The 15,431-nt window shown below is 46.6% G+C and overlaps 1 protein-coding gene across 7 annotated transcripts in view; it reads left to right on the top strand.

Moving 5' to 3' along the window:
- SNX29 (sorting nexin 29) overlaps nucleotides 1-15,431 on the top strand; it is a 768,639-nt gene that overhangs the window by 540,347 nt on the left and 212,861 nt on the right. The gene's annotated exons all lie outside the window — the stretch shown is intronic.

Genomic DNA, 15,431 nt, shown 5'->3' on the forward strand with positions numbered 1-15,431 from the left:
TTGCTTCTTACTCATCTCCTCCTTTCTGGGATACTTAGCTAGAAATGTACTCTAAACCAAAAAAAAAAAAAAAAAGCCAGCTGCCATCAAGTCGATCTTGACTCGTGGCAGCCCCATGTGTGTCGGAGTAGAACTGTTCTCCATAGGGTTTTCAGTGGCTGGTTTTTTGGAACTAGATCACCAGGTCTTTCTTCTGAGATACCTCTCGGTGGATTTGAACTGTCAACCATTCACTTAGTAGCCGAGCACTTAACAGTTTCTGCCCGGAGGCCGCATAGAAATCATGGTGAATTTCTCAGGTGCTGAATCAGGGCTCTGCAAGGGAATCAGAGTTTCAATGGGAGCCTGATTTGTCCAAAGTCCCATTCTCTGTGACTAGGCACAAAGACACTGGCCCTTGGTGAATAAGCATTTATAACCCTGGGTACTGTACTGTAAGTGCAGTGGAGCCAGGGCTTTTTGTCTGTTTACTGCTGTATCCTCAGTGTCTCGACAGTGCTTGGCACATAGTAGATGCTCCATAAATATTTGTTGGGTGGGTGGTTAGATGGATGGACGGGATGGAGGGACGGGATGGTTCGAGGGACGGGATGGTTGGGCGAACGGATGGATGAATGGATGGATGTGGGAGGCAGTGTAGGAAGAGCATGGTTTTGAGCTCACCAGACCTGGGTTCGAATTCCAGTTCTGCTATTTGCTGACTTATGTGATCTTTGGCTAGTTTATTTCCTACGAGAATGGACTTCAACAGGTGTCTGCCAGGTGGATGGCCTGAAACTTGACCTGCTAAGGGGCTGAGCACCTGAGCCATTGATCTCTGATTCTCTTGGTGGCAGAGTGACCACTCAGGGGCATTGTAGGGTTATTACTAGTTACTTGCGCCTCGTGGCCAGGCCCAAACCTCCAAACAGTTTAGAAGGCCCAAAGGGATTCTCTTCCTCCTCCTACCCTACCCCACACCAAGAGGAGACATCGTTAAGAACCTGGTTAGGTCACCCTGATCATCTGGCACCTTGGGCATTGAGGAATCTTTGCAGGCTTAGTTCTGCTGTAGGAACAAACAAGTCTCAGTAACTTAATACAACAGAAGTTTATTTCCCGTTATACTGTGTGTACAGTGCAGTTGTGCAGGGGCAGCGCGGGATCAGGGCTGACAGAGGCTCCACCATCTGGTAGCCACTAAGTGACTTTCTCACTTAGCGTGGCAGGATAAGAGACAGCTGATGGGTCTCACACCAACAGCCATATGCTTTGACTCAGAAGAGACATGTAACTTCTGCCTGGAGCCCACTGGCCAGATGAGTCAAAAGTCTGTGCCCTTGTGCCCACTGGGCTGGGAAATCTAGGGAGGCCGATGAAAGGTTTGGTGAGCACCACTGTCTCTGTCACAAGGGCCCATTCATTGTCTTAATGTCATTCCTATTTTAGGGCTAGAGCAGCTGTGGGCACATGACTGCAAAGCCAGCCAAGTCCCTTCCTGGCCAGTGCTTTCTGCAAGAAGATAAAGAAATGTAGGCCTAACCCCCAGCTTGACAGGTCCTGCTGAGAACATGGACTCCCTTTAACCTCTGCTGCATTCTGGGAGGTGGGCGTGCTCTTGTCCTGTAATGCCAATTGTTTAGGTGATAGAAAGCGAAGGGAAGTCACATCTGATGACGCACTCTGTTGGAGGTGTTAGGGAGGGAAGCTTTGTTACATTATTGCATTTATCTTCACTGGGTATGCCATGGGGGTGCAGTGACCCAGAGAAAAAGGTTTATTCCTGTAACCCTGTGTGGAAGCAAGACAGTTAAGTGATATTTGTGAAATGCCTGCTGAGGGCCAGTCCCAGTACCCTTTGAGGGATTGTGATTTCCATTTTGCAGGTGAAACAGTGAGGCTGAGGGATATTTAGAGCCTTGCTTCTGTATAGAAATAATAGCTGGTCCTATTCATGGGTCAAAACCAGTAATGCATGGTCCCAGCTTTAAACCCTGTCTGCGTGTCTTTAACTTTCATTTTTTGTTTAAACATCACATCTTGCCTTTCCATTGTGTTGACCGTGGGGCTTAAAGAAATTTTAGAGATGTACACATTCTAGTGTGTTAATTGTGGCTGTAATAATTGGAGTCACAGTAACATTTACGTTGTGTATGGGAGCGCGGGTGGCGCAGTGGTTGAGAGCTATGGCTGCTAACTGAAAGGATGGCGGTTTGAATCCACCAGCCACTCCTTGGAAACCCTATGGGGCAGTTCTACTCTGTCCTCTAAGGTTGCTCTGAGTTGGAATCGACTCAACGACAGCGGGGTTGGTTTGGTTTTTTAGTTATGTCTGTGGAGAACTGGATTCGATTCCCAGCCAGTGTACCTCATGTGCAGCCACCAGCTGTCTGTTAGTGGAGGCTTGCATGTTGCTATGATGCTGAACAGGTTTCAGCAGAGCTTCCAGACCAAGACAGGCTAGGAAGAAAGGCCTGATGATCTACTTCCAAAAATCAGCCCATGAAAACCCTATAGAATACAACAGTCTGATCTGTAACCCATCACGGGGATGGTGCATAACTGGGCAGTGTTTTATTCTGTTGTGCACGGGGTCGCCGTGAGTCAGAGCTGACTAGACGGCAGCTAACAACAATTACATACTACCTTATTTAATCTTCATGGCTACTCTGTGATAAAAGCGCTCTAATCACCCACTATTTTACTCCTGCAGACACCGAGGCCCAGAAAGGTTAAGTGGCTTGCCCAAGGTCACATGATAAGTAACTGACAGAGTGGCATGGGGTCCTGGCCATCCAGCTCCAAGTTCCTCCTCCTAACCACTGCCCCATACCACCTGTTTATAGATGAGTACAATCTTCCTTCAGTACAGGTGTTTGTGCCCACAAATTACTACTTGGCATGAATAAATGTGTACTCCTTCCTGGAAGAAGCAGCTGGCCATTACTTGAAGGGGCTCTTCTCAGCTTTAAGCAAGTGGTGTTTGGTATGAGAAAGGGACTCTCGAGGGAGAAAAACATTTTCGATACTCATAAAATTTAATGTTTTTCATTTACTGTCTTTCCTTTGAAACTTAGACATAATTTATAGAGCTGTGTTTGAAATATTCAGGAGGTTCTGTGTATCCTTCCTAAGGAATATGATTAAAAATCCACACCAGCCTCTCCTGATACTTGGAGGACGTTACAGTATGACAAAGGCTACATAATTTCAGAATTTACATCTTTATATGAAATTCTGGGCTTTCAGCACCCTGCACAATAAATGTAAAAACAGCACTTTAAGGTGAAATATTTTCTGGAGACATCCTGGATTGGGGAGCTAGTGTTAGATGCTCCATGTTATATAACTCCCTGGGTCTGGCCACCGGCTCTCAGGAATAATAATAAGCTGCCCTGTGGCGAGCTTGGATTATGTGCCAGACTGAGCATGCTCAAGTCCATTCTTATCGCATTTGATTGTCCCACCAGCGCCCCCGCTCAGCGTGACGGCTCCCCACTTCATAGCTGAGGAGACAGGACAGATATACGGCAGGGCTTGGAAGTGGCGGGCCTGGGTTTGAACCTGTTCTCCTGCCTTGTGTTGCCTAACCTCTTCCTCCCCTTCAAGCCACATCTTAACGTAACCCCTTCTGAGGCCCTCCCTGTCCTCCCATGTTGGGCAGGCACTTCTCCCAGCATCCAGGGACCTGGATGCGCTCCAGCTGGGCCACTTCCCATGCTGTTTGGGAGCTGTTCAGCTTGTGAATTCCCAGGAGTCAGGGAGCTCTTTGAGGGCAGGGACAAGGTCCAGGTCACCACTGATGTCCAGTGCCCAGGACAGTACCAGGCCACAGCTGCTCAGAAAATTTGATTGAATGAATGAAGAAATGTGAATGAATGACTGATAGGTGAATGAAATGGACCAGTAGTTCCAGAAGTGCCAGGGAGGCATATCTGTTCTCATATAGAGAGGAACTTCATGCCAGTGTTCTTGACCTCAGGGCCGAGAGGATTGTACAGCATGGTGGTTGTGAGCTCAGGCTCAGGGTTCAGATCCCAAGTCCTCTGTTTACTAGCTTTCACTAGGAGTGAACTCTACAGGCCTCTTCTATTTCCTCCTTTGTTAGATGGGCCAGTAGCTGTAATGTAGGGCCGTGTCACCTTGAGGACTAAGGTGCACCTGACCCAAGCCATGGTGTTTTCAGTTGGCTCATGTGAAAGCTGAACTGTGAATAAGGAAGACTGAAGAAGAATTGATGCCTTTGATTTATGGTATTGGCGAAGAATATTGAATATACCACAGACTGCTGGAAGGACAAACCTATCCATCTTGGAATAAGTACAATCAAAATGCTCCTTAGAAGTGAGGATGGCGAGACTTCTTCTCACATACTTTGGATACGTTATCAGGAGGGACCAGTTGCTGGAAAAGGACATCATGCTTGGTCATGTAAAGCATTGGTGAAAAAGAGGAAGACCTTCAATAAGATGGACTGACAGAGTGGCTCCAACAATGGGCTCAAACATAGCAATGATTGTGAGGATGGCACAGGATCAGGCAGTGTTTTATTCTGTTGTACATAGGGTCACTATGAGTCAGAACTGACTCAATGGCACCTAACAACAGCAACAGGGCCATGAGGGCAGGGATTTTTCTGTCTTTTGTTTACTGCTATATCCGAAAGTGCTTAGAAGAAGGCTTGGTAAGTTGTAGATGCCTAGTAGATACTTAGTGAGTGAGTGAATGATGAATAAATCTTAAAAATTTCAGATACTCAAGATGAGTTTCCAAAGACAGGGATAGCCATGGCTTGGCCTCATAAGGTTGCTGTATGAATTAATTAATACAAATAAAGTGTTAAGAACCAGATCAGTCAGTGTTTACTCTTAATGATGGTAGCATCATCTTCTGCTCTTCCTCCTCTTCTTCAGCTGCTGCCCAGCAGGCTGGAGAAGGCTTTCTGTGCTGGGGAGGCTGATGAGGCCAACACTGAGCTGTCTTCCAACTCCAGGATCCTTGAAAATCGATAGCTGTCCTCTGGGAGCCAGCAGTAACAGTGATGGTTTCGAAAGGAGAGGCCAGTAGAGCCTTTTAAAGCAATTCTTGACCCATTTTTGCCAGCCTAGCCTAGCCTAGTGTTTTGTACTTATAATGGGTTATGATTACAACCATTGTATGATGCCAGGTAAACTACATTATATGCTGTGTTGACAGAGTGGAGCCTTTCTCCTTTCTCTTCCACTGATTCTGCCATAATTGATGGAACAGAACTCAGCCCTGGAAGTGTCTGATTTTGGTGGCAATGCTGGCAGCAAGCCCAAGTGAGACTTGTGGAGTCAGGTGAGATCCTATGCTCATGCCAGGACCCTGGGAGACTGTACACGCTGCCCAGAGACAGCATTGTCTGCTGGGGTGGATGAAGGCCAGCCACAGCAATGCCACACCTCTTTCTACGGGAGCTTTGTGTAATGAAAAGAGCTTGGGTCTGAGTATCAGCTGTTGCAGCTGTTTACTGTCTTTTTGTGATCATAGGCAAGTAATCTAGCTTCATTTGTACTCAGTTTCCTCCTCTGTAAAACAAGAGCAATACTAGCACCTAGCTCAGTGTCTAAGGTTGCTATGTGCAGGTTGTACAGTGCACATGCATGTTTGGCTCTAGGCATCAGTGGGAGCTGTATCCAGCTGTGCTCCACTCACTGAGCCAGGGCTCTGTGACCACTCAGAGGGCACACCATTTTCTTAATTTGTATAAAACCAAGCCAAATCCACTGCCATCGAGTCAATTCCAACTCACAGTGACCCGATAGGATAGAGTAGAACTGTTCTATAGGGTTTCCAAGGCTGTAAATCTTTAGGGAAGCAGACTGCCTTATCTTTCTCCCACGGAGCGGCTTGTGGACTCAAACTGCTGACCTTTTGGTTACCAGCCAAGCTGCTTTAACCACTGTACCATGACGGCTCCCTTTATTTGTGGCTCTGGTGGCTTGACATGTAGTAAGTGCTCAGAAAATAGTAACAGCTGTTGTTGCTAGTACTGATGAAGAGCCATTTGTGGAGAAGATGGGTGGATGGATCAAAGGAGTTGGGGAGGGAGAGAAACTGAAATGCAAGCTAAGCTTTGAACTGGGTGGGATATTAGGAGGTGTGCTGGGAAGTGGAGGGCAGAAGGTGTTCTCACTTGGTCACTGTCAGCCCTTGCTTTGAATTGCCTTTGAATTTTCTTCTGTCCTCCCTCTCTCGCCTCTCCCCTCCACCCACTGCTTGTGTGCCATGCCAAGGAAGTAGACTAGTGGGAAGCCATTCAGGGATCTTTTTTTAAACCTTGCATTATGGAGAAATTTGAATGTAGATGAAATAGTATAACGTACTTCCATGTGCCCATTACACAGCCCCACTCAGCCCCCACCAGCCATCAACCCAAGGGCAATCCTATTCCATGCTTGCCCCACCCACTAGCTCCCCACCCCCATATTATTTTGAAGCAAATCACAGACATGATATCACGTTATTTGTAAACATGATTGAAGGGTCTGAGTAGAGAATGGATGTCATCTGGTTTGGGCTTTAAAGGGCCACCTGAGCATCAGGTTGGGGGTGGGAGAGGTTATCAGGAGGGGCAGCATGGCACCTGGGGGCTGTTATGCTTGTCCAGGTGGGAGATGGGGATGCTGTGGAGCCAAGGCCCTGGCAGTGGGGATGGAGCGGCAGGGACAGATCCAAGAGGGATTAATGGTATAGAATCCACAGGACTGGCACACTGGCTGTTTCTCTTGGCCCCTGGTTAATGGGATGATAATGGCCAACATTCATGGATGACTTTGTGTAGGCCAAGCCCCGTGCTAAGCACTCCTAATGTATTGACGTATTTAAACCTCACGACCTTCTGTGAAATTTGCACTGTTATTAGCCTCATTTTATGGATGTGAGGTGTGGTCACTTGACCAAGGTCACAGTTAGTCATGAGGAAGGTGGGTTTTACTCCCTAGCCACCTGGCTCCAGAGGATACACCGAAACCACTCTGCCACATGGCCTGCCCCGTGATGCTCCATCAGGGTGAGTGATAACTGATGGAAACCTATTCAGAAATCTGAGCAGCTGTGTAAATGCCTCCGTGCTGTTCTTCTGTTGTGGATACGTCTTTTAGCACAGGGCTGGAACTCCCGGTTGGGTTTTGTTTTTTTTCCTTCTGTCATTGCTCATTTGTCTCAAACAACCACCAAGAAGGCGTCAACTGGTCTTTTTTTGTTGTAATTTCTGTAAATTTTGCCTTTGCTCTTTAAGGGCCATTAACAGAAGGCTGGAGGAAGAGGTGTTATCTGGGCCGTTAGCAGCTGCTGCTCTGTGCGACCTTTCTCCATGGCTTGCCTTGTGTGTTCTCCGAAAGGTCACGTGTCACCAGAAACAAGGAGCAACATTAGGGACTGGGACTCAGCGACTCCGTGACATAGCTGTAACAGTTACCTACACATCTGTGTCTCAGAGGCATGTCGTTCTTAATTGAGCTGTTGTGAGTTCTGGGTGTTTTTCTCTCCATTAAACCGTAATCTCAGCCAAACGTTTTTAAGTATTACTTCTCTCCAACTCAGTGTTCCGAGCACGGAGGAGCTTGTTACAGAGACAATTAGGAAGTCTCTTTTAAGTGTGAAGTTATCGCCAGGGTTTACTTACAAGCCTGTACTTATCTTAGGGGCTCCGTAGGCTGAGACAGCACAGCGTATCTGAGTGGCACTTTAGCATGGACCTGCCTCGTGGGCTTTGTATGATCATGTCACTCAGACAGCTTCATGAGGTGACATCGAGGACCATTGGTCCCAAGATACCAATGCTCCTGCCTCCTCAGGACAAGGCCCAGCAACTTCCCGGGATCAGTTTTCACACACTGCAGAATTAAGCAAAAGAGGGACTGGAAGGAAGAAAGAAACTGCAGAGAATGGGAAGGTGGGAGTCATAGAGCTGTGAGTCCTAGAGCCAGACTGAGCTTCCTCCTTGCAGACTTGGTGACTTTGGACAATTGCTTCACCTTTCTGAGCCTCAGTTTCCTTGCCTGTAAAGTGGGGATAAATCTCTGCCTCTCAGGCTTCTCATAGGTGCTAATGTGTAAAGTGGCTAGGCTGGGTAGGAAGTGCTTATTACGATTACTTAAGTATCCTTCAGCACTGGACAGTTACCTGAACCGTATTATGTTTGTTTGTTTGTTTCTCGTGACAACCCTGTACAATAGGAGGTGACATCCTCTTTTACAAATAAGGTATCAAGAATCAAGGATGTGAAGTTACTGGTTCAAGGTCACACAGCAATGAGTAGACAGGACCTGGATTTGACTTCCATGCTCACCACTCTTTAATTTCCTGTTCTTGATGTAGACCACCTGAAAGTAATACCGGACCTTCCCCTGAAATGTCTTCATGTTGGAATTTTCATTTAGAAAGATTTTAAAAAATGTTCATTTAGAAACTCTTTCATTTCCAAAATGCCTTCCCATGAGGCAAAAGCCATTTTAAGGAAGACTCATTCTGGCTGCCAGGGAGCTCCTGGGGTTTTCCTTTGGACCCTGAGCTCAGATCTAGGCAGGCTCTGCCTTTGCTGAGGTTCTTGCTTACTGTGGGTGCTCCTTCACATGCTGCCAGGGCCACCCGAGGCGAGTGTTTGTAAAGTTGCCTGTGACAAGCAGGCTGGGCCTTGGGAGGCTCGGGGGCAGTGGGAGCAGCCAGAGCCCAGATGGTTCTCTTGCTGTACCTGCTGATGATGGCCACTGGCGGTTGTGCTGCTCGCAGTCCGGTCCTGGGGTCATTACCTCTTCCAGGCCGTCCGCTGTCCTGCTGGTCTCTGGAGAACCCCGCCTCAGCACAGGTGATAATGTATCTGAAAGGCAGCATAAAAGGGTGAGGTCAAGGGCACGGACTTGGGAGTTTGAATCCCAGTTCTTCTACTTACTTCCTGATGTGGCCTTGGGTAGGTTGCTTACCATTTCTGTGCCTCAGTTTCCTTTCCTGTAAAATCAGGGACAGTAATAGCACTTACCTCCTAGGGGAGTTGTAGGGTCAGAATGGGGTAATTCATGGGCAGCACGTATGGCAGTCCCGGTAGGGCATGTATGGCAGTCCCAGTGGGGCACGTACGGCAGTCATGGTGGGGCACATACCGCAGCCATGGTGGAGCGCAGCAGTTCTGGGCAGTCCTGGTGGAGCACGTGTGGGAGTGGTGGTGGAGCACGTGCGGCAGTGGTGGTGGAGCAGGTGTGGTAGTCATGGTGGACCATGTGTGGCAGTCCTGGCACAGAGTGTGTTCCCTGAACCTGCCCTGTCACCCCTCCTCCCCACTGTCATCATCGCCCCTTCCATAGGGAGAGAACCTCAGTTTATGAAATAGTTCCCCATTTCTCATTGCTTTTGAGAGTCTCCTGGTCTCCAGTGGAGAAGCAGAGAGCACTGGATTTGAAAACAGGTACCCTGCTCCTGGCCCTCTTAAGGAATAAACTGAATGGCTTCACAGGTCACTTTCCTCCCAGAGCCTAGGTTTCTTCTGCTTTCAGACAGGCACAGTACTTCTCTTCCAGGGTTATTTATCCATTGCCTTGAAGGCTCAACTGGGGCTGAAATCTCAACTCTAACTCTTTAGCTCTGTGACCTTGGGCTTTTGCGCTGTCTCTGAGCCTCACCTCCATACTCTGGTAAAAGGGCATGAAAAGGCAACTGTGTGAAACCTGCAGCAGTGCCAGAGTCAAAGAGATTGATGCTAACTATGATGTTTTGAGGATTTCCCATGATTCTGTGTCCTGGGCTAGGTCTAGACATGCGCTCTTTCAGGTTAAGCTCCTGATTTTCTTAGTTTTCAAGCCTGAACTAACACTCTTCAAGAGCAACCGGTATTGACACCGTTGGTTCTATGTTATTTTTCTTTTCAACTCTTAAAACATTTATCTAAAGATGGTCATAATTTGTCTTTTTTCATAATTATTATTCATCGTTTTTTATGGTTATTAATGCAAGACATTGCTTCAAACACAGCGTGTGTGTTGTAGGCAAGTATTTGTCAAACTTCTGTGATGAAAAACCAGTATTTTTTGTTTGCTTCTTTTAGATTTCCAATTCATTGCAGACTCATTCTTTTGAAAAATACCAAAAAAGCAAAGAAAATCATGAAATGTCTGGCATTATCAAATTGCTTTAGGCATTTCCCACTGCTTACTTTGTTTCTGTCCTTGCCTTGTCTCAGACTGGTAGCAGTTCGTGGACCCTCTTCTGAGCAGTGCTGTTGTAGACTAGGAGTCCCTGGGTGGGCCAGTGGTTAACGTGGTCAGCTGCTAACTGGAAGATGGGAGGTTTGCGTCCACCCAGAGGCACCTTGGAAGAAAGCCCTGGATATCTACTTCTTAAAAATTAGGCTTTGAAAACCCTGTACAGCACAATTCTGTTCCAACACTCATGGGGTCGCCGTGAGACAGAACGTATCACTACAGCAGCTGGTTTTTATTGTAGGCTAACTTGCTGTGACATTAAAGAGCCCTGGTGGCATAGTGGTTAAGTGCTCCATTGCTAACCAGGAGGTTAACTGTTTGAACCCATCAGCTGCTCCACAGGAGAAAGATGTGACAGTCTGCTTCTGTAAAGATTGACAGGCTTGGAAACCCTATGGAGCAGTTCTGTTCTGTCCTGTAGGGTCACTATGAGTTGGAATTGACTTGACAGCAATGGGTTAACTTGCTAAACCATTACCCAGTCACAGGCTGTGTGTGACAGTTACCGCCATTTGTTGGTGGCAGACAGGGCTGATGCAGTTTCTCTGTGGCTGTGGTTTTGTTCATATCAGTGGAAGTTCTGAAGAAGTTGAAAGCTGACAAGTGGAGGAGGTTTTGTGACATCCCTATTTTACAAACAATGAACGGAAAAACTATGTTTCCATAGCTAGAGAATGGCCCGGCTGCAGTTCACACCTAAGTCTGTGCTCTGCTTTCCCTTTTCTCCTTGCCAGCGGTTCCCAGATCTGATTGATCATCACGGTCACTGGGCCTTTAAAAAGAACTGCTTTGAACCTCTGCACTCCAGCCCATTGAATCAGAATTGCTGGATGTGGGATCCAGGAATCTGCATTTTTCAGAGACCCTCCAAAGGGCTAATGGTGAGCTTGGCTATGGAGCCACTGCCCACCTTGCTGCTTTCCCTCCAGACTTTATCTCCTTTGACTCCCACTGAAGGGGTCACTTTCCACCGCCCAGAGTTTTGATGGAGTGTTAAGAGCAGACAGTGGGGCCTTCTAGTGTGTGTTTAGATCCCCACTCTGTCACTTCCTGACTCTGACACTTGAGGGTAATAACCTCAAGTCTCTGAGCTGATGCTGTCACTCATCAGGCAGGCCTGTCTGCCCTGCAGGAGGGTTGTGAGGATTTCATGAGATGATGGACATGTTGTTGTGCCGTCAAGTCAATTCTGACTCACAGCGACCCTACAGGACAGAGGAGAACTGCCCCATAGGGCTTCCGAGGCTGTAATCTTTATGGAAGCAGACCAACGGGTCTTTTCTTCCACAGAGCTGCTGGTAGGTTTGAACCACTAACCTTTTAGGTTAGCAGTCAAGTGCTTAACCACTGCTTCACCAGGGTTCCTTCAGATGTAGGTGATGCACATAAAATCCCTGGCACATAATTGGTGTCCAGAAGTGTGTTAAGGCACTGGATAGATTTTTTTTTTAAACTTCATTGTTTTTGGGTGCTGTGGAGTTGATTCTGGCCCATGGCAACAGGTAGGTACAGTATGTAATCATCACAGAAAGTGATTCCAGACCCAGTGGAACACACACACACACACACACACACACACACACACACACCCATGAGATTTAAAAATCTTAGCTTGTGAAGCATCTAAGTGAGCGTTTTGGAGGGCTTGGGCGTATGACCACCAAAGCCTCAGTTGCTCTTGAAATGTAGGGGGTATCTTGGTCTAATTAATCAGAAAGCATCTAATTGATTAGCCAACAGAGGGCGAAGGTGATTTTCTTGAATGTGATTAGATAGAGACATTCTGATAGGAGAGGAAGTGCTAGAGGTGTTTTTTGTTTTTTATAATCCTTTTGTGATTGGAGGGTAATTATGATAATTCCTGTGATTTTTTACAGCCTTAAAAGCTTTTTCACAGCCACATTTTTTTTAGTGATCACCTTCCCTGATGCTCCAGCTGGAAGGGATTGCTTAGTCTCCTGAAGCTCCAAAGCCCAACTCAAATGTCACCTTTTCTATGACACCTTTCTCCCTTTTGCATGCCAGGGATACCAAATAGATGTCGTTTTGTAGGCCAACACACTGATTGGTTGTGGCTGCCTGGGTATCTCCTTGAGGAGGGAGTGCAATGGCTGATTAATGATGTCTGCCAAGGCGGCAGTTGGAGTGAAAGGACCGTGATGTATTGAACCAGCTCCTTTTGAGGGGCATGTAGGTAGGTTCCAGCCATGTGGAGCTTTACTCACGCTTTGAGCACATAAGCAGGTGGAGAGGCCGGATAACTCTCCAGCAGTGATTTGCCAAGCCAGAGGTGAATGACTGATTTTAAAAGCTTGATGTATGTGGCCGAACAGCCTTGAAACTTAAACTTCTTAAAGCTTTCTACCTTCTTCTCCTCACCCTAAAGGATGAAATCCAAATGGCGACTGATTAGCATTTGTACCTTTATTAACTTATTAACTGAAGTGTTGTATACCTTCCCAGCCCAATGCAGGAACCACATCTTCTCCTTGGGCCTGGCCAGCATGGCTCTCCAGCCTCCAAGGGAGCGCAGGTTCCATTCCCAACCCTGGCCCACGTTGGTCTGCATTTGCAGCTTTACCAGCCCTGGTCAGTGCACCGCCACCTGGCATTTGCTTTTGCGTTGTCACTATAATTAGTGTTGTCAAGTGGCACCTCCTCCTTAGTTATCTTCCTATGAATTTTTTGAAAATGTAACTACTGTAGTCAAAAGAAACGCATCAGACTGTTAGCCTGGCCCTGAGCTTGGATGGTACTGGAACACAGTGAGTACCTAGTGGTGATTCAGGGCACGAATCTGCCACAGGAGGCTGCCCGACCTGTGTCCCTGATGAGGTTTTCAACTCCTGCATGTCATCTCTTGAAGAGGCCGTCTCTGACACTGTCTTCCCTCTGTCATCATTTGTCTAGCCACTAAGATGTGAATTTCATGACTCCATGGCAAAGGAGGGGACCTGTCTGTTTCCCCGGCTCCCCAGCTCCTAGAACAATGGTTAGCAATTCTTGCTTTGTGAATCTCTACCCATAGCTGTCTCAGCTCCTTGGTAGGGCACATATGGTCCTTTTTCATCTGGTCCCTGGAGACCTGCCTGACCCCCTCCTCCTTCATGTCCCCTTCTATGATCACCCGTCCCAGGCACCAACTCTTAATATTAAAACCAGCTCTCGTTCATTAATCATTTACCACCTGTGAGATGTAGTGCAGAGCCTACTGAATGAAGTGACTATTTCATCCTCAAAGTTTTTAATCCTCATAGAGATTGAATGATTTGTACCAGAGCACAGTTTAGTAAGTGATAAAGCCCAGCTAAACTTTGCAAAAGCCGGAGTCCAAATCCACCTCTCTCAACTGCCTCCCTGCTAACCTCAGGGCCTTTGCACATGCAGTTTCCGCTACTCAGTGTGCCTTTCTACCTGTTGTCTACAGCGGTACTTTCTAGAGCTTGGCATGTTTGTGAAACAAACAGAAAGGACCTATGTGGCTAGAGTGACATTAGTGAGGGGCAGAGCAGTGGGAGATGGCATTGGACAGAGATTGGGGCCAGAGCTTGAAGGAGTTTGGGTGTTATCCTTAGGGCAGTGGGAAGCATGGAAGCATGTAAACAGCAGGTAATAATATGTTACTTTGGGAAGGTCACTCTATTGGGGTCTGGATTGGAGGGCACCTCTTTTCCGTATATCCTACCCGCAGTGATTCCCCTTTGCTGTAGAAAATAAGGAATGAAGGTCAGATGAGACCCGTAAGTGCCCTCAGAGCCCAGTAGAAATTCTAGTAGGCATAACTGTTGTGCAGTCTGGTTTTATTTTTATGATAGTGGAAACTACTTGTGATCTCAGATTCCTCTTCCAAGGCACTCTCTGAGTCTTCAATTTATTTCTAGTTACAATAGAATTAAAAAGCAAAGATGTCACTTTGAGGACTAAAGTGCCCCTGACACAAGCATGGTGTTTTCAGTTTCTTCATATGTATGTGAAAGCTGGACAGTGAATACAGAAGACGGAAGAAGAATCGATACCTTTGAATTATGTTGTTGGCAAAGAATATTGAATATACCGTGGACTGCCAGAAGAATGAGCAAATCTGTCTTGGAAGAAGTACAGCCAGAATGTTTCTTAGAAGCGAGGATGGTGAGACTGTCTCGCATACTTTGGACATGTTATCAGGAGGGACCCAGTCCCTGGAGAAGGATATCACGCTTGGTAAAGTAGAGGGTCAGTGAAAAAGAGGAAGACCCTCAACTAGATGGATTGACACAGTGGCTGCAACCATGGGCTCAAACATAACAACGATTGTGAGGATTGCGCAGGAGAGGGCAGTGTTTTGTTCTGTTGTACATAAATCGCTATGAATTGAAGCAGACTCGGTGGCACCGAACAACAACATAGTAGAGTTTGGAAATAGTTATTTGAGAAACAGTAAGCTCAGTATGGTTTATGAAACCATAAGGTGAAAGCTATTTACATTAAGGGCTTTAAGTACAAATATGTGATGTGAAAAATCAGAGTTCCAGAGCTTATCTTAGCAACAATGAACATCCGTAGCCTTAATGCTGCTGGAATTTATTTCATCAGATTTTGCCTACTCAGTTATAGCTGATTTTATTCCATAGCAAAATGAAGGCTTTGTCTGATATGGTCAAGTCACACTTCTGGCTACAACAGAGAACCAGGGTTTTGACAGCTCATGATAAATACCACGTGAAGCTGGGAGGTTTCCATGTTTTATGCACTAATGGAAAATTGTCTTAACACTCTGGCTCCTACTGCAAAACCAAAGCAAACAAAGACAAAACAAAACAAACTCCTGCTTTCCTTGGAAGTGAGTGGCATTTATTTAAGCATGCATTTTGTGGGGCACGTTGTTGTTGTTAGGTGCCGTTGAGTCTGTTCCAACGCATAGCTACCCTCTGTACAACAGAACAAAACACTGCCCGGTCCTGCGCCATCCTCACAATCATAACTATGTTTGAGCGCATGGTTGCAGCCACTGTGTCAGTCCATCTCGTCGAGGGTCTTCCTCTTTTTTGCTGACCCTGTACTTTATCAAGCATGATGTATTTTTCTAGGGACTGACCCTTCTGATAAAAAAAAAAAAACATGTTCAAAATATGTGAGACAGAGTCTTGCCATCCTTGCTTCTAAGGAACACTCTGGTTATACTTCTTCCAAGACAGATTTGTTCATTCTTTTGGCAGCCCATGGCATATTCGATATTCTTTGCCAACACCATAA

The sequence above is a fragment of the Elephas maximus genome, chromosome 12 (genome assembly GCF_024166365.1).
Source record: "Elephas maximus indicus isolate mEleMax1 chromosome 12, mEleMax1 primary haplotype, whole genome shotgun sequence".
NCBI classification, from domain to species: Eukaryota; Metazoa; Chordata; class Mammalia; order Proboscidea; family Elephantidae; genus Elephas; species Elephas maximus.